Source organism: Pinus tabuliformis, chromosome 6 (assembly GCF_031772625.1).
Source record: "Pinus tabuliformis cultivar Carrire ecotype Pingquan chromosome 6, CPIR1, whole genome shotgun sequence".
NCBI lineage: Eukaryota > Viridiplantae > Streptophyta > Pinopsida > Pinales > Pinaceae > Pinus > Pinus tabuliformis.
This window is the reverse complement of record NC_142292.1, coordinates 1275960326-1275985547: the sequence shown is the minus strand read 5'-3', so window position 1 is coordinate 1275985547 and position 25222 is coordinate 1275960326.

The following is a 25222-nucleotide window of genomic DNA, read 5'->3' as shown; positions in this document are numbered from 1 at the left end:
TTCTCGAACCCATGGTGATAGGAGAAGGATTGAATGGCTTGGGAAAAACCACAATTTTGTGTTGGGGGCCTATCGGAGGTTGATTTTTTTTCGAAATTTTTGTTAAGTAGGTGACTAGTTAGGAGGATAAAGGAGCACGCGAAGAGAAGTAGGCGGTGCACAATAGAGATAGTTGACACAAGAGGAAGAGACAAGATGTAGGGAGGCATCTCGTAGGGAGAAGATGGCAGCGTTTAGATAGTGGAGACGTGTGGGAATTTTTAGGGTCCTATATTTCATAGGAGGAGTTGTTTTTACCTGATGATTTTTTATCTAAAAATGTAAATAAGGTTTCCTGTTTGAAATTTATTTCCAATTTCTATATATATATATATATATATATATATATATCTAGATATATATATATAGATAAAGAAAAAGAAAATAAATTGTAGGGGATAGAAAAAATAGAAGAAAAGAAAAAAACAAAAGACAAGAAAAAAGGAAATAAATATATGAAAATGTCTGATCTAGGTGGCTCCAGAGACACATTGGATCTCAAGACACACGCAGGACAAAGACGGCTTATGAAAGATCAAAAATAAATGTGATCAGAATGATTTGGAAGTAGGACCAGAGCGTAGATCTCATCGTCTTGATCGCGGCGATGCGAACGGTTCGTCAATCTGAGCTCATATGAGGGAGAACGAGCCAGTCAAATTTTTGGTCAAAGTTGGGCAGTGGGCTAGGTTTAAGTGTCCTACAATTTGACCGACCCTGGGGCATGAAGCCTACCTCCCTCAAGTGAGAAAAATTGTTGCCTCTTTAATTTGTCTAATAACCCTTATGTTAGACAAAATTGAAAAACTGCCATATTATTAAATAGAAAAAAAAATATACCGTGGTGGCGGGCCACCACCCCCAAAACTATATTAATTTTTTTATTTATTAAAAGGGCCGATGGGCCATGACCCCTGCCGGCCCAACCGCACCAAACAACATTTTTATGTTTAATATGCATTGGCAGCCATGACCCTGCCAGACCCTCCTCCAAACTCCCGTTAACCATAACTTAATATGGGGTGGGCGCGAGCCACCTCCCGTGGACCTGGGCCACACCCCCAAAACTGTAACCATATGCCATCGCATTTAAGAGAGGCCGGTGGGTATCGAACCCGCGCCAGCCACATGGGCTAGCCCGCCATTGTGCGGCGGCCCCATGATACGTACCAACAACCTTTAATACCCCCAAATAATGTGCTATTAGAAAAACGCGCCAACCATCAAACACACGCGGTGCGGGATTTATGGGGTGGGCCGCCCAATGCGGAACCGATCCCCCAAAACAAAAGTCATGCAGTTTTTCAAAAATGAGAAATGTTTTAAACATGGAGGGCTCCTCCTTATAATTTGGGATCCTTACCAATTTGCCCAACTGACCTCATTGATACCTCTGCTTGAAAATTGATATGAACCCGTCATTTCATCAATGTGCCTGGGCATGGAGGAACCAAGAGAGCACACAAAAATCGAGGCAGGATAATTTTTTAATTAATTTATTGCAGGTGGAACCATAATTGGGTGAAATTCTCAAGAGGGTGAAATTTTTGCAATCTCCAAATTGGACAAATTTTATGTCAATCTTACACCTCTCAACGACACAAACCTAATGGCGCTGTCAGTTTCCTGATTTGAGCAACAGATTTGCAGAGGACCCGGAGGAGGGAATCTTTGAGGAATCTAGGGGGAATCTAAAAGATTCCTTAAGCCCCAGATTCTCACTTTGTCAGAATTCAGAAATTTGATAGTCGATTTTGCACTGTTCGATGCCAAAAATCTGATGGTGTGCTCAGATTTTCCATTTGATCATTTCATTTTTCGGCCACTTTTCTAAGTGGAGTGCAGGTGTCAACATTCATTTGTGAGCAGCCATTTCCATGAGATTCGACGCCACAAGATTGGTGGTGCTACCAGCTTCAGAAGTTTGACATCCTTTTCTTCAGATCGTCCAAGGATGTGAGGTATATGCAGTGTGTTCATGTACTTCTTTTTGCTATGCATTGTGCTACACAGATCCTTGTTTGATGTTTGATGTGGGATCTTGTTTCTTACTTGTTTTCATGATTCCTACTTGATGTGATGCAGAATCATCTATATGATGTACTTGTTGTCATGATTCATCATGGTTTGGTTGAGATCCCTTTGTCATTATGTTGATGGGATACTCATGTGTCGCCATGTATGTTTGCATTGAGATCCCTTTTATGCCATGTTGGCGGGATGCTCATTATCATCATGGATGAGTGTGTGTCATACTGATAGGAGTCCTTTTTGACTGAGAGTTCCTGTAGCAGAACATCTCTTGGAGCCACTCTTGCGTGAGGGAATTTTCCTTGTATGATAGCGACATCACCTCTTATGTACATAATTATTATTGACAACACTTAATGCAGCGGCCTACACCATCCTGACATTGAGGCCCGGAGACGTATTCCCTCCTGGACGAACTCCGTTATCAACGACTTATGTTTTCATGTGTTGATGAATGTCATGTTCCTCTTCTTTATAGTATGTAGATGTATTCATTTATGTTCTTTTAAAAATTGAATTTAACACATCACGGAAGTAAAAGGTCTTGGAAGTGTCCTTTGTGACACCCGGACCCGGATCAAGTGGTATCAGAGCAGTATTTGCATGGATGTGAATTGCAAGCGTGAACAATGGAATGTGCAGTGGCAGAGGATGAAAAAGAAATGTACGAGACCATGCTCAAAATTTCCAAAAGGGTGGAAATAATGTATGAAACTCTATAGAAAGAGATAGAGGAAAAGGAGCGATTGCAGCTTCAGTTGCAAGCCACGGAAGAGGCCCTGAAAGAACTGAAGGACAACAAACAAAATATTCAAAGAGAGAACGTTGAATTGAAGATGCTTCTACATGAAGAGAAAGAGGAGAAACAAAGTTTTGCTATGACAGCTGCAAGCTAAGGACGAGGCCTTGGAAAAGCTGCAGCGTGACCCATGTGAGGTAAAAAGTAGTTCTCTGAATTCATGTATGTGTCCTGATGGTGATTTTGCTGTTTTTGAAAATCATACAACAGGAATTGGCTCCAAAATATTGAAGAGAATGGGGTATGAAGGAAAAGGCTTGGGCGTTAATGGCCAAGGCATTGTCAACCCCATCAAAGTAGAAGAATTACCCTGTCGAATAGGACTTGGGTATGTTGGAAAGGAAGTTGGGGAATGCGCCGAGACAACAAGAGAACAACCAACAACAGATGATGAGAAGCCCTCATCAGTTCTTTCCAAATCAATAGAGGAGGTAAAAGATGTTGATTTCCTTTCGGTTTTGTGTCCACATAGTATGATTTTTGTTGGAGATGTGGAGATCCCAATTACAGGGACAAACATGAGGCTCCTTACCAGGATGAGGCACGAGGAGGAAAAAGAACTTGGTATTAATAACCAAGGCATAAATCAACCATTGGAGGTTGAGTAGAGACCTCAATTTGTAGGCTTGGGATATACCGAAGGAGAATGCTCGAAGGTGTCAGATTCTTCCGAGGCATAGTTGAAATCATCGAGGAAAGAGAATGATGGGAACACATGCCCATCATCCCATGGCAGTGCCCATGGCAGGGAAAGAGTAGAGGCAAGCTCTCATCACCATAATTACACCAAAGATGGAAAGGAAAGGTATAACCACTCTTGACATTCTAATGTTCATTTCGATTGTAATCATGTTGTTAATGATGAACGTAAAACATGGCATCGAAAAACCTGTACCTTTTGTGGATTACATAACCACACATTTTCTAACTGTTGGAAAAGAATAGTAGCACAAAAAAATATTAGGCATGAAAGACCCTCTCAACAACAGGTAAAGAAACATGTTAAGCAGATCTGGAGGAAGAAGATGTATTGCAGTCATTGCAACAAAGGTGGCCATCAAAGAGCCACTTGTTGGAGGCTCCATCTAGAGCAGCGCCTTAAAGACAAAGTGTCGGTGCATGAACCAGGTGAAATGATTGTTAGACAAGTAAAACCACCACAGGGGGATGACCCATTCATAGCGATAAGTGAAAAATGGTTTCTAGATATGTTAGCTTGTCATGGTCATGCTTTTGTAAATCATTTGTTGCATTTGAAAATGTAAAAGTGATGATGTGTTTTCCATCACTTGTTCAACAACAATGATGTCTAGTATTATTTTGAGTTGCATTTTAAGCTGTGAAAGTGATGTCATGTTTCCATCACTTGTCAAAGAAACAATAGTGTTTATCCTTATCTTTGTAAATCATGTGTTGCAGTGATGAAGTGTTTCCATCACTTACTGAAGCAACAATGATATGTTGGCCTTGTTTTCGTAGCTGGGGTATTGCATCCATCTTGATGCAAACTTGACCACCGAGTATGTGTAATAAACTCGTGGAAAGTATGGGATGCTTGGGTCATTATTTGGTAATGAAAGTCAAGCATGTATTTGCAAAACAATGTACTACAGGTTGCAGAGATTGCAGGTGTCGGCTCATTGCTTAAGGCTCCGAAGGACAAAGGTGAAGGAGATGGAAGAAAGACCTTTTCAGGACACTTGTGAAGCAGACAAGGTACAAAGAAGTTGCAGGTTATTTTTCATGATTTTGGAGGACCAAAAGCTCCTCAGTGGGGAGGATTGATCTAGGTAGCTCCAGAGACACACATAGGACAAAGAGGGCTTATGAAAGCTAAAAAATAAAAGTGATTAGAATTCTTTTGAACTAGAACTAGAGCGTAGATCTCATCGTCCTGATCGTGGTGATGCAAACGGTTCGTCAATCCGAGCTTGTATGAGGGAGAACGAGCCAATCAAAGTTTTGGTCAAAGTTGGGTTGTGGGCCAGGTTTAAGTGTCCTACAATTTGACCAACCCCGGGGCATGAAACCTAGCTCGCAAAAGTGGGTGAAATTGTTTCCTCTTTAATTTGTCTAATAACCCTTATGTTAGACAAAATTGAAAAAATGCCATATTATTAAATAGAAAAAAAAATTATATAATGTGGTGGCGGGTCGCCACCCCCGCCACCCCCAAGACTATATTAACAATTTTTTTTATTAAAAGAGTCGATGGGCCATGACCCCCACTGGCCCAACTGCACCAAACAACATTTTTATGTTTAATATGGGTCGGCGACCATGACCTCGCCGGACCCTCCTCCAAACTCCCGTTAACCATAACTTAATATGGGGTGGGCACGGGCCACCTCCGGTGGACCCGAGCCACACCCACAAAACCGTAACCATATTCCATCACATTTAAGAGAGGCCAGCGGGTATCGAGCCTGTGCTAGCGACGTGGGCTGGCCTGCCACCATGCGGCGGCCCCATGATACATACCAACAACCTTTAATACCCCCAAATAATGCGCTATTAAAACAATGCGGCAACCATCCAACACATGTTGTGCAGGAGTTATGGGGCGGGCCACCCAATGTGGACCCGACCCCCCAAAACAAAAGTCATGCGGTTTTTAAAAAATGGGAAATGTTTTAAACATGGAGGGGTTGGGGTTTGACCACCCGACGTCCTCCTTATAATTTAGGATCCTTACCAATCCGCCAATTGACCTCATTGATACCTACGCCCAAAAATTGATATAAAACCATCATTTCATTGGTACGCTCGAGCATGGAGGAACCAGAAGCACGCACAGAAATCGAGGCAGGATACTTTTTAAATTAATTTATTGCAGGTGGAACCATAATTGGGCGAAATTCTTAGGAGGGTGAAATTTTTGCAGTGTCCAAATTGGACAAATTTTATGTTGATCTTACACCTCTCAGCGACATGAATACGATGGCGTAGTCAGTTTCCTGATATGAGCAGCAGATTTGCAGAGGACCAGGTGGAGGGAATCTTTGAGGAATCTAAAAGATTCCTTAAGCCCCAGATTCTCACTTTGTCAGAATTCAGAAATTTGATAGTCGATTTTGCACTATTCGACACCACAAATTTGATGGTGTGCTTAGATTTTCCATTTGATAATTTCATTTTTCAGCCACTTTTCTAAGTGGAGTGCAGGTGTCAACATTCATGTGTGAGCAACCATTTCTATGAGATTCAATGCCACGAGATTGGTGGTGCGACCAACTTCAGTAGTTTGATATCCTTTTCTTCAGATCGCCCAAGGATGTGAGGTATATGCAGTGTGTTCATGTACTTCTTTTTGATATGCATTGAGCTGCACAGATCCCTGTTTGATGTTTGATGTGGGATCTTATTTCTTACTTGTTTTCATGATTCCTGCTTGATGTGATGTAGAATCATCTGTATGATGTAATCGTTTTCATGATTCGTCATGGTTTGTTTGAGATCCCTTTGTCATTATGTTGATGGGATACTCATGTGTCGCCATGTATGTTTGCATTGAGATCCCTTTTATGCCATGTTGGCGGGATGCTCATTATCATCATGCATGAGTTTGTGTCACACTGATAGGAGTCGTTTTTGACTAAGAGTCCCTGTAGCGGAACATCTCTTGGAGCCACTCCTGCGTGAGGGCATTTTCCTTGTATGATAGCGACATCACCTCTTATGTACATCATCATTATTGACAACACTTAATGTAATGACCTAGACCATCTTGACACCGAGGCCCGGAGACGTAGTCCCTCCTGGATGAACTCTGTTATCAACAACTTATGTTTTCATGTGTTGATGAATGTCATGTTCCTCTTCTTTAAAATATGCAGATGTATTAATTTATGTTCTTTTAAAAATGAAATTTAACACATCATGAAAGTAAAAGGTCTTGGAAGGGTCCTTTGTCACACCCAGACCCGGATCAATGGCCCCCTAGGTGAGCAAGTCCAAATACCACTAGGAAAAACAAAAAAAAATGCATTGAAGACATTCACTTAGAAATGTTTGTATATAAGTGTGCAACTTGTTTAAATTCCACTTAGAAATAAATGATTTGGTTAATCATACTGGCTAATCATGATTAAACTGGGTTCCATTGGTTAGGTTAGGGAAATAAATCAACCATCTAGCTTAATCTTGGTTGAAATGGTTAGTTAGATTAGAGATAAGTTAGCCAAACTGTTTAAACTTGGCTAAAGTTCAATAAAGTATTTAAATAGAATTTCATATTATGTTGAATAGGAAAAATAAGATAAAAAGATTTCAAATCACAATGCACCTTTATAACAGATTAATCATGCTTAGGATAAGTAATAAGGTTTAGAAAATTAATCGAGTTTTTAATCACGATTAAAAATATGTAATAATACTTGTTGGGTACAAAATATTGGGTTTTGTAATAAACGCAGAAAACAACAAAACACTTTGTCGTTATGTGATATATCGAGCACGTGATTTAACGACCGCTATCTACCTTGCCCGGATTAATGACAGGGGATCATTTTCGGCCACCCCAGTCCATCCCGCCACTAGCCCTCCCTCCGAAAACCACTTTCCTCTCCTCTGCTCCTGCCAATGGTCATCCACATCAACTGCCACATCCTATGCTCCGCTCTCGTCATTGTGTGAGTTGTCTCTCCCTCATTCACCTAACAAAATACTTGTTATATCATAAACTCGTTGTACTCTCCCGTTACAATTATCCGTTTGATCATTTATGCCTAAATTCGCTCGTTTTGTAATGGACCTGTGCGCAATGACCACCAATATGATTGATAAAAATCAACCCTGGAAAACCTGTGCGACCCTTTTTTGCACTCTCAATTTTCTGTTTACAGGCACTCATCTTTCGTATTGCGTCTCCTGCCTAGCACCAACACCTGGTGTTTCCTCAAATTCAATGCTGAAATACCCATCTAGGTAGTGCTATGACCAAATCTTTGTCCCATTTTCTCTTTCCATAATTTGCAGACATGGCACCCAAGGGAAAGGGGAAATCTACCAATCCCAAACTAAATGAGGAAAACCTTATGACCCCTACTACCCTGAACCTCGATCATATACCCTTGGCTGACCAATATTACAAGATTCTTGATATTGAGTGTGAATTCGACTTGTTCGAATTACACCACTGGTTGAAGCAAACCTATCTGGACCAGGGGGATCACATTAATATTTGGGAATCCCTACTGCTCATGTTAATGTTTTGATAGGTCCACCATTTCCCTTATTTAATCATATGGTGTCAAGCCAAATACAATCCAGCTCAGAGAACCATTGTGGCCCAGAATGGAGACATTTTGGTCATTATTTCACCAGAAACCATAAACCATAAACAAGATGCTATTAATTCCTCAAAATGATTCTCTCAGTCAGTTTTCTGCAGCTTCCCTAATGTATTTGTATCATAAACCCACCTTCCCTCAGAAAGCCCAAATCTTTGATATTTTCCTCCCAGAGAATGCTCAACTTCCTAAGAAAAGCCCTCCCTATCGAGCTCCCATGTTCCCAGAAAAAACTAAGCAGATCATCTCTTTAGTGTCTTGCCTTCTAGGTTACTAGTTAGACCAATGGGTGGATGAGCCCATTTTAGGTTTTCTTTCCATCTTTTCTAGGGAACATATGCCAACATTCATGTTTAATTTCAATCACTCTTTCGCTGATAATATCCATGACCAATTGATGAAGATCACTACCGAAGGCATGTTCAAGTACCCATCTGTCTTAATTTATATGTTCCTTTTTCAGCAAGGTGACAAATTTCCAATAACATTACAAAAGCAAAATGATCAAGGAGTTAGTCAGTCAGTACTAGAGTGGACCTCATTGGTGAGAAGAAATTCAACGAAGTTTAGTTTTACAGATTTCATAGACAAGTTTATTCATACAGCTGCAAGGCTTCTCAAGAGTTATTGAGCCAAGGATCATTCTAGAAATTAAGAGCATTTTGCACCTAAGTGACCAGACCAAAACTGGATAATGGTATCTGTACAAGAGCTACATAGAAATAAGAGTATATGGGTGTGAATTATCCCCATATAAGTTTCCCAAATATGTTCTAATGAGGATCTTTTCTCTGGAATATATTAGACAAATGATTAATACGGATGAACTTCATTTTGTTTTATGTAAAAGAAAATCACAATTCAAAATCAAGTCACAAGTGGGACCTTTTATATGTAATAGCAGAGCAACCAGTATTGAGGCAGATTCAATCCTCAAACAAATGAATTTTCAACTAAGTTTCACCTGGTCTTATGACCCCTTCAGTATAATTTCCAATTTAAGGGTGGAACACAAAACCACACCATATAATCATACCCCTAGACCAAATATTGAAAAATTCATGAATCGAGATCAGTGGGAGGAAAACACACTACTAGAAGCAGAGGAACAAACTCTGTCAACATCCACCTCCCAAACTCTAGTGCATCAAGAGAAGCATAACAAAATACCACGGGAAGAAATATCTTCACCATTTATAGAAATCAATGCCAAAGAATTCATTATTTATCAGAAAAGGCAGAAGACTGACCCTAAAACAATCACCATTCAACATGAAGAAGGGTAGGAAACCTTTGTCATGATTGGTATAGAGGTCTCAATAGGGTCAGATGATCCTTTCTCTGCAAATCCATCCTCCTTAACCTCATAGGATCCTTTAGAACTAGTAAAATCAACAGAATTAGTAGATAATCAATATGAGCCAAACATATTCAACAAAATTCTGAAAATCAAGCAGAAGAATGAATCACTCAAGACCAACAAATATGCTCAATTTTTGGAAACAAAACTCTACTTCCCAACATGTACTATTAACAAATATTGACAGTGAACAAGGAAGAATGTAGATGGAATTTTTACAAGCTCAACTGCTAATGCCAAAGTCCCCTTCAGATTACAAGAAGACTATTTTTTCGTTTGATGCAAAGTAGATACATCCTATAGATCAAATGGATATGCATAGATAGTCTGGAGAAATGATTTTCTCCACAATGACCAACACGGCTATGACAACTTTGAAGTTAAGAACATCACTCAACAATGTCTAATCACAGTTAAAGCTGGAGAAAATCTCCTCGTTAGCAAAGGACAACAAAATCAAATCATTGGAGGACCTAGTGATCAAACTAGGTTATGATCCCAATGATGTCAAAGCAGTGGAAGAAATCCCAAAGAAAAATAATACAGATATAGCAACACTTAGAAAGAAACTTAAATTACCATCTACAGAGGATCCACAAGAAAAAGAGATAGAAGAAAATGAGTAGGATAAAGAAGACATGCTCAAACTCATCATTGAAAAATATGTACAGATTAAGGAGATGGAAGAGCAAATAGAAAAGTTACTAAAAGAAAAGGAAGAGGATGCGCAATTAGGTATGAGTATTGTCACAACTATACCGATTTTTGTTGTAGGGACAACAGAGGATTCTACATTAGCATCAAGTGGCCTGAACAAACTCATGCAGGACCCGTCTCTTCAGAGACAAGAGAATGATAAGTTAAAGAATAAATTGAAGAATCTGGAAGAATAGAAGTTTAAAATTGACAACTTTTATGTAGTTGAGTTGCAGAAATATCACCAGCTTGCCCAAAATATTGAGAGATTGGAGAATGAGTGACTGATGTCTTAGACTTTGGCACAGGCCAACGAAAATGTCTGGCTAAAAATTAGTCAAGCCATGACTGATATTTGGCCATCCATTCAGATCATTTTTGAGCAAGAAGAGTTGATAGAAAGATCTAAGACAATAATAGAACATGTTAGAGATGCCCCAGGACACAAACTAGGTGAGGCCACAACCATGATTAAAGTGTTGAATTGAAAGACCAGATCAAAATTATAATAGATGCAGATAGCAGATATGACAGAGACTATCTTAGAGATCAAGAAAGTAATATAGAAAAGAAACTTGATGACCTAATTGGAGACCAAAACTCTGACTCTGGAAAATTCTATCTAGAGGTGTCACACCATGTTAAACCTATTGAACCAGAGGGGATTACCAGGATTAGTAGCACTAGATGATAGATTGATCAGCTTAGAGGATTACTGTCAGAAACTTTTTATTATTGCTACAGATAAATACAAATTTTCAGGTATCAAGGGACATATCACAGGAAAATCTTTCTTAGAAGCTTTGGAGTTTTATTTAACCATCAAACATTAAATCAAACACATCTTCATCAATAAGCTAACCTTTGAGAAGCATATATAATTCGATGAAGTGTATAGAAAGTTTCTCAATCTTTCTATCCCCAGTGATGAAAGATGGGATCAATTGTGTGACATCATTGAGTGAAAGATTTTCATCTCCAACAAAAAAACAACAAGGAAACACATTTGAGGCCAAGTCATCAACAATTTTACTCAAAGTTAGTACCAACAATTTCAGCAGTTAGAAGATCCCTATACTTTTGTACTACTTTTCTAATTAGTTGTTAGATATTTTTAGGATCATATCTTGATATTGTGAATCAAGATAATTTGTAATTTTTTCTATAAGTACTTCATAATTCGAATTATGAAGGGTAGGGATTAGCTTTTAAGAAAGGATTTATATTGTAAAGAAGCTCATAGATCTACCTTTGATCATTTTTCAGTAATACAAATGAAGCATTACAAGATTCTTGTGTCAATTTCATTAGTGTAGTGAATCTTTCTCTGTTAAATGTTTTCATTGTTTTTCACGTATGTTTCTATAATCTAAATTATTATAAGAAGAGTACGAACTTAATTTGTTTAAAAGTACACTCTGTATCTGACTTATGAATAATTTCCATGTTTTCTTCTAAAAATTAAAACATAATTCTTAATTTCTCAGTTTATTAATTGGATTGTTATATATTTTTCTGCTCTTTCACACCATAAATATTAAAGGATCCAGTGAAGTTGCCGAACCTACCTTGTAAGTTTAGACTGTAAATTCTGAGTTTGATCAACCTAAATCTATGACTCCATTGCCCAATGTCCTAATTCCACTTTCTCAACCCAACTACACAAAAAACCCAAAACCTGAACATGATAACTAGCCTAATATCATCATTAAAACAAAGCTAAATCATATAGAGAGATCCCTCTCTGAAACTGGAAGGGCTGGATTCCTAGTTTCCAAAGTGGTTCTAAGGTTACCTCTGTGATTTACTCTGCAACCTCAAAAATTACGAATTGTGATGAGCCCCAATTTTTGGTACAATTTGGGCTCATTTGGCCTACTTGCTTTGCTCAAACCATTCATCTTTTATTGCTTATGCATTCATTTCTTGGTTTATTCATGTTGTTTGTAGGAAGAAGGGTAGGCATTCTATCTACGTGACTAATACATGATGATTTCAGGTTTTTGGCATTAAAAGGGAGCAAAGACCACGAGAAAGGAGACAAGGAGACAATAAGGTGACACTGCTGGTTTTTAGGAGAGGATGTCCACAGTCTTGGGGACCTTCCTCGTGATTCCCACCATAGCTCCGAGCCCCAACCAATCTCCCCACCGAGCTTAGAGGCAGCCAACTGTTCTACAGGAACAACAGTTACAACTGTTCTACGGGATCAGCAGTTTAACCTTCAGTTGGACAGCCGAGCTCCACAAATCAAGGAAACCTGTTGGATTATCATTTTGCATAAATACTGAGGTCGTAGCCTTTAATAGGGGCTTTTTGAACTTTTGCATTACTCTTGTAATTTCAAAGTACGAGCTACAGCTCGGTGTTGGTTCCTTTTGTAAGCCAGTTTTGGCATGACATCATATTTTTGGTTATGAATAAAAGCAGGCAGATTTTGATCTCATTCTGAGTTTCTAAGGGAGATATAGCTCTCAGGTTAGGGCCCAACCTGAGAGCAATAGATCTCCTCGGTGTTGTAATGTTATTTACCTTTCGTTCCAGCACTTCGTTTCTTTACTTTGACATGCAATTCGAATTTACAGTCTGCTGATTTAGTTTTTATGAGATTGAATAGGATTAGCGTATGGTTACTTTGCTTTCAGTTGCTTAGATTCAATAGGAGGTTTGTAATACAGGAGCTCCAAGAAAAAGGTTGTTAGAGATCACTGCCATCTCTGCTTAGGGATTGGGGTGCAGTCCATATCAACCACCAAAAAGAAACACAGTCTTTTACTTCCATGCAAGCTGCAACATAGTCCTTTTCGTTGAAGATCCATCCATGCACTTTTGATATTGAACCATACTTCTACATTTTTCGTTCCATGCACGGCTTCTTTTCTCGGTTTTCCATTGTTGTTCGTAGGTTTAATGGCACAGGTAGCATAGGTTAATGAATTCTCGTTGTTGGTGCAAGACATAAGTCATTTGTTTCATTTACACTACTCCATATCATTCCACTTCCTTCTTCTTCTTCTTGATCCCTCCTCAAGCCACCTACTCGGCCTCTATCCAGCTCATTTACCCTCCAACTCATCCATTGCCACGTAGCTTCATCTTCTTAACCTTTCGTTGATCCCATCTTTCCAGCCATCAACCCACTGCTTGCACTCTCTCTCCATCTGACTTCTCTGCTCCTGAGCCATCACCAGTTCCATCTCCATCTCACCTATCCTCCCACACCACTCCATCACTTCACCATCTCCTAAAACTCCCACAATCGAACATCCTGTAGAATTGCACAGACTTCCTGTAGAACCCCTGAGTTTCCTATAGGATCCCCTGCAGACTTCCTGTAGAAGCCTGCAAACTCGGTTGCTGAGCATCCGAACGTGGTAGACTTCTGTGGACTGATGCTAGAGACCCTCTGGGACCTCCCCTAGCCATCCTGACCTTTCCCAAGCTTTCCTTCCATTCGAACCGCTCCTGCACAGTCAAACCCTAATCAAAAGCACCATCACAATAAATCCAACCACTTAATGAAAAAATACAAAAACATGTCTTTTCAGATGCAAGTAGCTTAGATGCATGTATTTCAGCTCACTGTAAGTAATGGCATCATTGGTAGAAGTTTCATCCACAGTTTTGCATTGTAAGGGCCTAGCTAGTCAAATTAGGGTTTACTAGGGTTTTCATGCTTTGTTGGCTTTCAGTTCCTTTCTGCAAGTAGATTAGTCTCCTTCAAGTTAGCTTTCGTCCATCACTCATAAAGCTTCTTCTGTGAGCATATAGAAGTTGGCTTGAGCCCTAGCGGACTTGTGCCAGCTGACCAAGTGACAGCTGCGACAAGAGCTAGTACTTGTGCATACAGCACCGTCGCTTCCAAGTTTGTACGAACTACCGGGTTGATAAAATTAGAGATAGGAAGCTCCAGGAGTTGTAGCATTATTGCTACAATACTGGAGCCCACCATCTTTTTGGCGCCGTTGCCGGGGAAGCGTCAGAGTATTAGTAATTGTTGCTTTTCTTCTACTTTCTTACTCTTGCCCTCTGCTAAGTAGTTTATTTCATTTCCATTCTGCAAAAGTAGCATAGACATTTCCTGCTTTCATAGATTAGCATTTCCTGCTTTCATAGATTAGCATTTCCTGCTTTCATAGATTAACATTTCCTTTCTGCAAGTGTAGACTAGCATTTCCATTCTTGCAATTTCATTTAAGCAAAGTAGATTAGTTCTTTCCTGCTTTCAGTTTAATTTTGCATCTTTCATAGTTAGTTGTAGATCAATCTGTTTCAGTTTTGCAGGTACCAAGGAAAAAGCAAAGCAAAAACAATCAAAAGAAAAAGAAAGTCTTTTCCATTTCATGCCTCGTAGGAACCGAGATAGATCAGGCAAATTCCTACCAAACACCGCCACCACATCTCTGAGTCACCCTTCTCTCTTCTTTGGTGACAGTGACCCAGAGGAACCTATAGGTGAACATCCTGAGATATACAAAGATCCTATAGTAGAAGAAGAGTTAGAGACCACTCCATCTGAAGGTATGGCTGACAATAGAAGAGAAGATGAGAGAATAGAAGGTGCCTTCCCCATCCGAGAGACCAATGGAGAGATGAAAATGAAGAACATTAGCCCCTCCGCCTTACCTCACTTCCATGGGCTGACTACTGAAGATCCGGATACCTTCCTGTTTGAGTTTGTTGTCCTTTGTAGAACCTATGACTATACTAAAGATGAGCAAAAGCTGAAACTTTTCCCTTCCACTCTTAAGGATGCAGCATTACGCTGGTTCATGGGCTTACCTGGGAATAGTATCACCACTTGGGCTCAGATGCAGCAAGCTTTCAATACTAAGTACCGGGATTACTGTAGGTCCAAGGAAACAAAGGGGGAAATCTTTCGGATGACCATGGGAAATGATGAGTCCTTAGAGGATTATGAGGAGAGGTTCCAACTAAGCTATAAGCGGGCTAGGTGCACACTTGACCCTGAATCCCTCAAGTTGGTCCTGCTCCGAGGAGTCCCTGAAGACCTCTTAGATACCCTTCACATGTTAGCTGGGGGGGACATTTACCAACTGCCCTATGAGGACATCAAGACTGTGTTTAGAAACCACTCCAAGGCAGCTCGGAAACGAGGTAGAGGAAACCTCCTCTCAACTAGTGTCCCTTTCTCCAAACATGAGCTTGCAAATCAATTAGAAGATCTTAAGAGTGAGGTGAGACAGACCATTACCATGCAGCTTGACACATTCAGGATTCAGCAAAAGAAAGAGGAAGCTGAGAGAGCCTTGGCTGTCTTCTGCCCTAGGTGCACAAGGAGACACCCTAAGAACGAATGTCCATTGCATTCGGTTGAAGTGTGTTTCGTTTGTGAGGAGGACCATCCCACAAATCAGTGTCCAACCTTACCTGGGTTTAAAGCCATGTACCAAGGGACAGAAGCTCCCACAGAACCTCTCTATTACCTCAACCAAAGGAGGCCACAAGGATCTAGACCTTATCAGCAGGGGATGCAAGGGGCATCTCAAGCTTATTACAGCCCCAACCAATCGACTCCTATGCCTTCCTGGGGTCCCCCTGCTCATCCTTCATGGTCCATGCCTCCTCCATGGTCTTATCCACCTCAGTACCCCACTCAACCTACTTCTCATTCATATCACTCACATGCCCAGCCACAGCCTCAATGGAATGCACCTCAGTCGGGGTGGAGGCCCCAATACAACACTCCTCCTGCCATCTTGCCTCCACCACCAGTTCAACCTCAGCCATTACCTCCTGCCCCTCCAAGGAAACCTCAAATGCCTGCTCAACCGAACCCGAACCCCAACAATAGACAGGCCCAGCAGGTATACACTGGGGAAACCTCATGCCCCACCTATGCTGTGGAGATCCAGGAGATCAATCTTCGATCTGGAAAGACTCTACCAGATTGCCAACCTCCTCCCCCAGAGGATGAGGAAGATAAACAAGAAAGTGAACCAAAAGCTATTCCACCCTTTCATGAGAGACTAACAGCCACCACACAGCCCAACCCAGAGGAGGATGAGCTTCTGGGTGAGCTCAAGCAGTTGTGTGTAAAAATACCACTTCTCCAAGCCATCAAGGATGTGCCAATATACAACAAACTGGTTAAGGAGAAGTGTTTCAAACACCCAGGCAGACGGAAGAAAGATGCTTCAACTATCAATGTCATAGGACAACTGTCTGACCTTATGTTAGGACAAGTCATCTGCCCAAAGTACCTAGATCCTGGAAGTCCTGTAGTAGATGTCCACATCAATGGCACCATTATACCTCACACCTTGATTGATCTGGGGGCTGCCATTAATGTGATGACCAGGGACACCATGCTTAAACTCAATCTTCAGGGTTCCTTGAGGAAGACCTCGACAATACTGCAGTTAGCAGATCGCTCCACCGTGACTCCCGAAGGGATTGTGGAGGATGTCTTGGTCTCTATTGACTCTTGGGAATACCCTGCAGACTTCCTGGTTCTGCAACCAAAGGCAAAGCTTACTGGATACCCTCTCATTTTGGGAAGGCCTTGGTTAGCTACTGCAGATGCTTACATAAGTTGTCGTGCAGGAAACATGACCATCAAAAATGGTCCCATGTCCAAGCAGCTAGTCCTATACCCTCCTGCCCAACCCTCCTTAGAGCATGACTTACCACTCTGGTTGGAAGAAGGAGAGGAAGACGAGGTGTACTCAGCACCTCTGTGCACCTTAGATACCACTAGAAGAGACCCCCCAACCGAGGATGACTTGATCGAGACCTTGATCCAGAATCCACCTTCCAGTACACTACCCTTAGAGAAATTGGTGGAGGATGCCCAAGCTAGCACCTCAGTGGATCTTTGTACAACCAACCCTGTTACTCCCAGAGTCAAGAATGTGGAGTTCGGCCCTGAGAAAGCATTGAAGATCAGCTCCTCCCTATCTCCTTCCCAGGAAAAGGAGTTGTGTAGTCTGTTGGCCAACCACCTAGATGCTTTTGCTTGGAGCTATAAGGAAATGAAAGGAGTCCACCCTTCGGTCTGTACCCATCATATATACATCAAAGAGGATTGTAAACCGGTTAGGCAACCCCAGAGGAGAATGAATCCAGCCCTTAAGGACATTGTCAAGGAAGAATTGCAAAAACTGTTGGACGCCGGGTTCATCTACCCCATCTCAGATAGTGAATGGGTGTCCCCTCTAGTGTTGGTTCCCAAGAAAAATGGGAAATGGAGAATCTGTGTGGACTACCGAGAACTGAACAAAGCTACCAAGAAAGACCATTTCCCTCTACCTTTCATAGATCAAGTGTTGGATGGACTGGCAGGAAAGAAGTTCTTCTCTTTCCTGGATGGGTTTAGCGGGTACAACCAAATCCAAATCAGCCCGGAAGACCAAGATAAGACCACCTTCACTTGTCCTTGGGGTACCTTTGCCTACCGAGTCCTTCCCTTTGGGCTATGCAATGCTCCTGCTACCTTCCAGAGAGCTGTCTTGAGCATCTTCTCGGAGCTGGTCCATGATGCAGTAGAAATCTATATGGATGACTTTACTCCTTATGGGGCCAACTTCCAGGAAGCATTGTCCAACCTGGGAAAAGTCCTAACCAAATGCACCGAGATGAACCTGTCCCTTAGTCCTGAAAATTGTGAATTCCTAATGACTGAAGGGACCGTGCTAGGCCATACCATTTCTTGCCAAGGGTTGCAGGTGGATCCTAACAAAATTGCTCTCATCAAGAGGGTTCCACCTCCTCAAAAGGTAAGGGATGTCCGGAGTTTCTTGGGATTAGCAGGATACTACCGGAGATTCATTAAAGATTTCAGCAAGCTAGCCTCGCCATTGTTTGGTCTGTTGGCAAAAGATGTGGAGTTTAAATGGACTGACGATTGTCAGAGGGCTTTAAATGAATTGAAGGACAAGTTGGTGTCAGCCCCAATCCTGAGAGGTCCAAACTGGGCCCTACCTTTCCACATCCACACTGATGCCTCGAACAAAGCCATAGGTGCAACTTTAGGACAAGTTGAGAAAAAACTTCCATATGCCATTTACTTTGTTAGCAAAAACTTGTCTAAAGCTGAGCTGAATTACACTGTAACCGAGAAAGAATTATTGGCTGTGGTCCATGCACTGAACAAGTTCCGACATTATATTACTGGTTACCAGACCTTTGTACATACTGACCATGCTGCAATTAGATATTTAATGAATAAACCAGATGTGAATGCTCATATTATTAGATGGTTACTTTTATTGCAGCAGTTTGATTTGACCATTGTTGACAAACCAAGTAGAGAAAATGTTGTTGCTGACTTTTTATCTAGATTGGATTTGTCTGTAGATGAGGATGGAACGGTGGATGACCAGATGCCCGATGAACATCTGTTTGCTATTTCAGTACTCTCTCCATGGTTTGCTGATATAGCAAACTATCTTGTTTCAGCACAGTTCCCTCCGAACCTATCTTCCAGAGAGAAGAGCAGAATCATCAGAAAAAGTGCCTCATTTACTTGGATCGGGGGAAATCTGTTCAAGCTTGGCCCCGATCAGATCTTAAGGTGTTGTGTAAGGGAGGAGGAAGTCTTTGATATCCTCCTCACTTGTCATGATGGGCCTTGTGGAGGACATTTTGCAGCAAAGAGAACTGCCTTCAAAATCCTGCAGGCAGGCTACTATTGGCCCACACTTCATCAAGATGTCAGAAGATATGTCAGTCAGTGTGACCAATGCCAAAGAATGGGGAAACCGACCCAAAGGGATGAGATGCCTCTCCAACCTCAAGTGACTCTTGAGCCATTTGAGAAGTGGGGCATGGACTTTGTGGGCCCAATCAACCCCTCTTCGAGGCAAAGGTCTTACATCATTGTGTGTACTGACTATTTGACAAAGTGGGCAGAGACCAAAGCAATCAAAGCAGCAACAGAAGAAAAGGTGGCCGAGTTCCTAAGAGAAAACATCTTCTATAAGTTTGGCTATCCAAGAGAGCTGGTCACCGATCAAGGGAGCCAGTTCACCTCCAACCTGGTTGAAGATCTACTAGCTCATCACAAGATCAAGCATAGGACTTCCACCCCTTATCACCCTCAAGCAAATGGGCAGGTGGAAGTCACCAATAGAGCATTAGAAGGGATCTTGACTAAGGTGGTGAGCAGCAGCAGAAAGGACTGGGCAGATCGCCTGGTTGAAGCCACATGGGCTTACAACACCACTTGGAAGACCACCACCGGCTTCACACCGTATGAGCTGGTCTATGGGAAGAAAGCTTTGCTGTCCATTGAGTTTGAATACAACACTTTGAGGATGGCAGCTCAGCTGGACCTAGATCTCAGCCATGCACAACAAGAAAGGCTATTGCAGCTGAATGGCCTAGATGAGCACTGAATGCAGGCCCTCCTTCACTCAGAAGTGGTTCAACTTCAGAGAAAGGTGTGGCATGACCAACATCTCCATGACAAGCAATTTCAGCCGGGAGATTGGGCTTTGTTGTATGACTCCAGATACAAGGATTTCAAGGGGAAGCTGAGAACCAGATGGCTAGGACCATATGCAGTGGAAAAATACCATGACAATGGATCTGTCCTTATTCGAACCATTGATTAGGAAGCCATTCCCATGCTTGTCAATGGGCATCGATTGAAGATATACAGGAGACCTCTCTCAAGACAAGAGTTCATCAAAACTATGGAGAAATCTGTATTGGTCATAGAGAAGGGTTCTGCCTCTGCTTTTGGCATACCCTGAAGAAAAAAAAGAAAAAGAAAAAAATAATAAAGATCCTTGGGTGAAAACCTCTCTGAGGCGCCCAAGGCAGGTGGTAGGGGTGAAAACCTCATTGAGGCGCCCCTATTGTCTTTCAAAAAAAAAAAAAAAAAAAAGAGGAAAAGGTTTGAAAAAGATCCTTGAGTGAAAACCTCTCTGAGGCGCTCAGGGCAGATGGCACGGGTGAAAACCTCTTTGAGGCGCCCTTGTTATCTTTCAAAAAAAAAGAGAAAAGAAAAAAAAGAAAAAACAATAAGCAAAATATGGTAGAATTGCATGCAGGTTGCAGATGTTCTATGGAGGAGAGGAAGCCCTTCAACCCAAAGCCAAGGGTCCTTATCATGCTGTCAAGAGACCTCACCAGCACCTCCTCCAAGGATACCCATGTTTTTTCAAGGTATGTGCAATTTTATCATGGTTTGAATCTTCTACAGGAAGATGCAGTCTTTCTACAGGAAGACGCAGATTTTCTACAGGAAGCCCGAACTTTCTACAGGAAGCTCTGTGTTCTACAGGAAACTTCCTGTAGAAGTTTGGGGCAGCCCAGAATTCATTTTAAAAGGAGATCTAGCGACTACGGATCAGTTTGGACGCATGCAAGCCTCTGTTGGCACCCTTGCACATTGTTGTTACCTTGCTCCACCATCCTTGTCGACATGCAACCAAGTTCCCTGCACCAACAAAGCAGATCGATGAGTTTTCGCGGGAAAAGCCATTTTCAAAGATAGACAAATGCTGAGATCTCATCCACAGGCATCAGAAGCTCCGGGAGCGTGATCGAAAGGCCAGATCCTCCATCGTGCAGCATGCACCCAAGGAGGAAGAACTGTTACGAGACCCCCCGCGGGGATCCTGTAACAGTTCAACCTGCTAGAGTGGATACCATTCACAACACCACCATCTGCAATGAAACGCAGGCGCATGCAACAAAAACATCCACTCCATCGTCGGCAACCTGTAACCATGAGCCTCCGGGTCTGTGTAAGTTCGCATGCAGCAGGTAGATCCACTCACCATCGTCCAAAAACTGGAAAAATCGTGTGCAGCCACGCAGGTAAGTGTCTCGACCCTTCCTTCCATCAAACCGCATGAATTTTACTTTGAATTGTTTGCACAGCGTAAAAGTGAATGGTTAAGCGGCCGTATGGCCAGTCGACTGGCCACGTCGGCTAGTTATGGTATAGTCGGATGTTTGGGTGGCGGCCTGTTGAGGGCCCCGAAGTCGGGTCAACAACAAGGGGGATACCCACCCGGTCCGGAACCTGGTTGGCGGCTCCTTGCCCGTTTGGAGTAGCGGGTCCGACTGGGGATGACGGGACCAGCTTCCCGATGCATGGGATGTGTATGTGTGTGTATGTGGAATTTTGGTTAGGTTATTTCTAAGAAACGTTCTAAAACTACTGTAAATCTATCTTGCAAACTTGAATCTAAATTACTATAACAAAATGAAAAACAACACATAGAATTTACATTAACCCGAGATGTTTCTTTTGTTATGCGATCTAGAAAGATTTCTAACAGCAGCTGGTAATAAAGATCATTCAACTGATATCAGAATATAAATCAATAAAGATAAACCATTCTGCATAAGAAGTTAGGCAGAGCGGTTGTGAACAACACATCGCATAATCAAATCATTCGCATATTAAGCATAAATAGATAAATCCATCGTACAGAAGTGCCAAATGATAACTTATATATTCATACATTAGCATGCAAACAATATCAGCTGTATATCGCTTTAAGAATACAAGCAGAAATTAATCAAGAGATAAAAGTACCATTAATGACTAATCCTTACTCATAGACTTCAAACAATAACGATCTACCTCTACTTGCTTCTAACGTCTACCAAGAGTACAGAAGTGCAACATCAGTAGCAGACATAAAAATGCAAACATAAATAAATCACGATCCTTCCATTCATCAAAACCTCCTCTGAGGGTGCAGAAGTGCCTGTTCTGAGGACAAGTTTTTGACAAATTTCTGGACCCTTCTCCAAAAACCATGAGAAGGGTTAAATACTACTAGCTAATTGATATTAATTACACGAATCTAGGGAATCGGCTTCAAATGACCGCCCTTTACTAAAAGCAAATTTATTTCTAAAACTTTAAATCTAATTTCTGACCGTTTCTGTATATTCTCTTTAGTGTTGTAAACAGCGCAACGTTTTCCTGGGAAGAGTCGACTGACTGCCTTCTTCTTTTGCTCGGGAGATAAAAGTGGAAATAACAAGAGCTGACACTTTCTTCTGATAGACCAGAAGATATTTTCGAAAACCTTTCTCTAGCTGGGTGTATTCGCCGCATGTATACTTAGCACAACCCAGGTTCTTCTCGAACTGATTTTGCTGTTGCTGTTTTGGTTTCCGGTTGTGCGAATGACTGAGTGGGTTAGGAGTCATGCTGTATGGACATCCCCCTGTTTTAAGAATTGTTTCCGTTCTTTGTTCTAGGTTTTCCTGAAGCGTCTTCCTTCTCATGCGCTTCTTTTTTTGCTTTACCAAGTCTGAGCTTTAGGATCTTTTCTGAACACGCTGCTTTTGTGCGCCTTTGACTCTGAGTCCTAGATAGTCTAATTTCATCAGTGCCGGTTGTCTGATAGTCTGGAATCCGCGGTCCTGCTGCATGCGGCATTCGTTTGCGGAGGCATCTTCTCTTTGCTGTTTGATTGGCGCTTTCCCCTTTCTCTCAGATGTTTCCTGCATATAGATTTATATCAGTTGCGTGTCTTGTAGTCTACGCAAAGAAGCAGGGAAATGAAAAGATTGACATGAAAGCATTAAACTATAATGAATGCGTAATCCTGACATGCATCATGACTTGACTCTTCGATAAATGCGATGCAATCATTCCTTGATACTCAAGCATGAGGTCATTAAATTCCTTCAAGGCGCGCACTTAATCCTGGGCTTGTCGTGTGATAAGTCTTTTCAGATCACAGATCGCAAATCGCTGCCATCGCAGATCGCAAATCGCTGCCATCGCAGATCGCAAATCGCAGATATCGCAAATTTTGTTTAATGGTTATGCCATATAGCGTGATGCTTGCGATTGGTGATTTCGCATATCGGCAGTCGGCGTTTTTCAAAGGTCTTCTTTTAAAGGGGCGCGTGTGATGTATGCGACGCGATGAACTTCGCATCGCTCATTCGCGGTCTTGCTTTTCGCGCTCGAGCCAAGCTTCGACCTTTCTTTGCGATGCGATTTAAGCCTTGGGGAGAGAAATATAAAGACTTTAGAAAAATATATTTTTTTGGAATTTTTTGTTCAGGGTCCCCTCTTTGCTTGACATTATTGCTAATGTCAAGTGAAGAAGGGGGGTTGTTGGTGACCACAACAATGGCGATTCACTGTGAAGAACCAGTTATCTCTGCTCTTTTTCTATTGATGTTTTCAGATATTTTTTTTTTTTTTTTTTTTTTATGGAATCCGAACTTTATTATGAAAAGATAACAACAAACAATACTTCAAAGCATCAATGATGTTTTGTTTTATCCCCATCTTATTTCAATTACTTGCATTCCCAGGTTGTTTTCTGAGTTTAGATCAGTTATTACTTGGCCTTGTTAAGACATAGAAATAAAGAGTTCTCTTATGTATCAACCCCTTTTTAAGAATGCCCTTTTGTCGCAGGTAGAGCCACTGCTGCCAGCAGGCGTCCATAGCCTCGACAGGGTTACCTATTATCCAGGAATGATCCTTTATCCAGCTTCGGGCTTTTTTAACAACTTTTTCAAAAGAAATATACCTTTGCTGATGCTTTTTCCTTTTTTTATTCTCTAAAGAACAATGTCTTGGTTTGGTGGCCAAATTATGACACAGTCATTCACTCGATTTATACTTTTGCTGAACAAGCTGGCTCGTGATGAGACCCCTTGTCTTTTGATCGCAACAATCTTGAGTCGTTGCCCTGTTTTGGTAGACAGTTTTGGCAAAGTCAGCAAGTTATAACATCTGTGATCATGATAAGTCGGCTCGTGATGAGACCTCTTATTCTTCGAGATATAGCATCTTTCTGGGTCATTTCTCTGAACGTTGCATTTTCCTTTAGCAGGGAGGAAGTCAAATTCTCTTTCCTTAAGAAAGTTCTGGACGACAATGATAGGGTTGCTTTTGATAATGGTTGCTTTTACAGAGAATCTTTATTCTAATACTGATACCTTTCATTGTGCTGATCTAAAAACAAATTCCTCACCGAGATAACTTTCTTTAAAAATTTTCTGGGTTTGAACTTTAACATCATCTCTGGGTTAAAGATCTATTGATAATAAAGGTCAGACTCCCACAGGATTAGCTGTTCATAAGAGCCGAAATTCCAAAATCTTTAACAGAGACAAGGTTTCTTCAGTAACCGTCAAATACTGTTTAGCCAGAACAAACTTTATTTTGGATAGGCAATTGTTATCTAGGGTCATGTAGAGAATACAACTGACTTTGCCTATCTTTATTGGAAGCAAACTAATACCCTATCTAAATTACCACTACTCCTACTCTAATTATGTACAGGAAATAGCTAAGAAAAATGGTATTTCCAGTGGAACCAACGATTCATTATTATTCCTAGCCGTATGGGTTTCCCAAGCATCAGTAAAAAGAATTGAATTCCCCTTGGATAGAAATTGTCGGCTAGGAAATAGGAACCCATAAACTTAGTTGGCATCTTTTCTGATTTCGTTTTCTCATGATAGGTCTTTTCCAACTGAGTAACTATTGGATCACAAAAATTGGGATGAATCTCTTTTATAAATTGGTGATCTTTCAATAGAAAGGATAACAAGCCGAATTGTGAAATAGGTTGTTTAATCCCGATGGCTTGTAACCCGTTGATTGTTAAATTTGAGTTTTTAGCGATTTCGTTTGAAATGAGAGTTTTTATATATAAATCGCCAGAATCTAATCTATCAAAGTTTTGAAAATTTAAAAATAAGTCCGATTTTGTACAAAATGAAAGTGATTGAAAAAGAAATGATTGGGTATCTATATATACAGTGGTGTCGCACGTCTGGGAGTTACTTGAAACTCTGTGTTTTTCACAAGAACTGGCCGGGTTTTGCGAATCAGGAATTAAATCATGATTGCGATCAGGGATAGAGATCTCCTCTGGATATGAGTCGTAGATAGGAGCATCGTCTCGGACAGTAAAATTATTCAAATGAGATTTTGCTTTGAGATGAGGGTCAGACAGAACAGTTTCTGATCTAAGATGTTTCTTATAACTGGACCCTAGTTGAGTTGCGACAATTCAATATCATCATAAATATCAA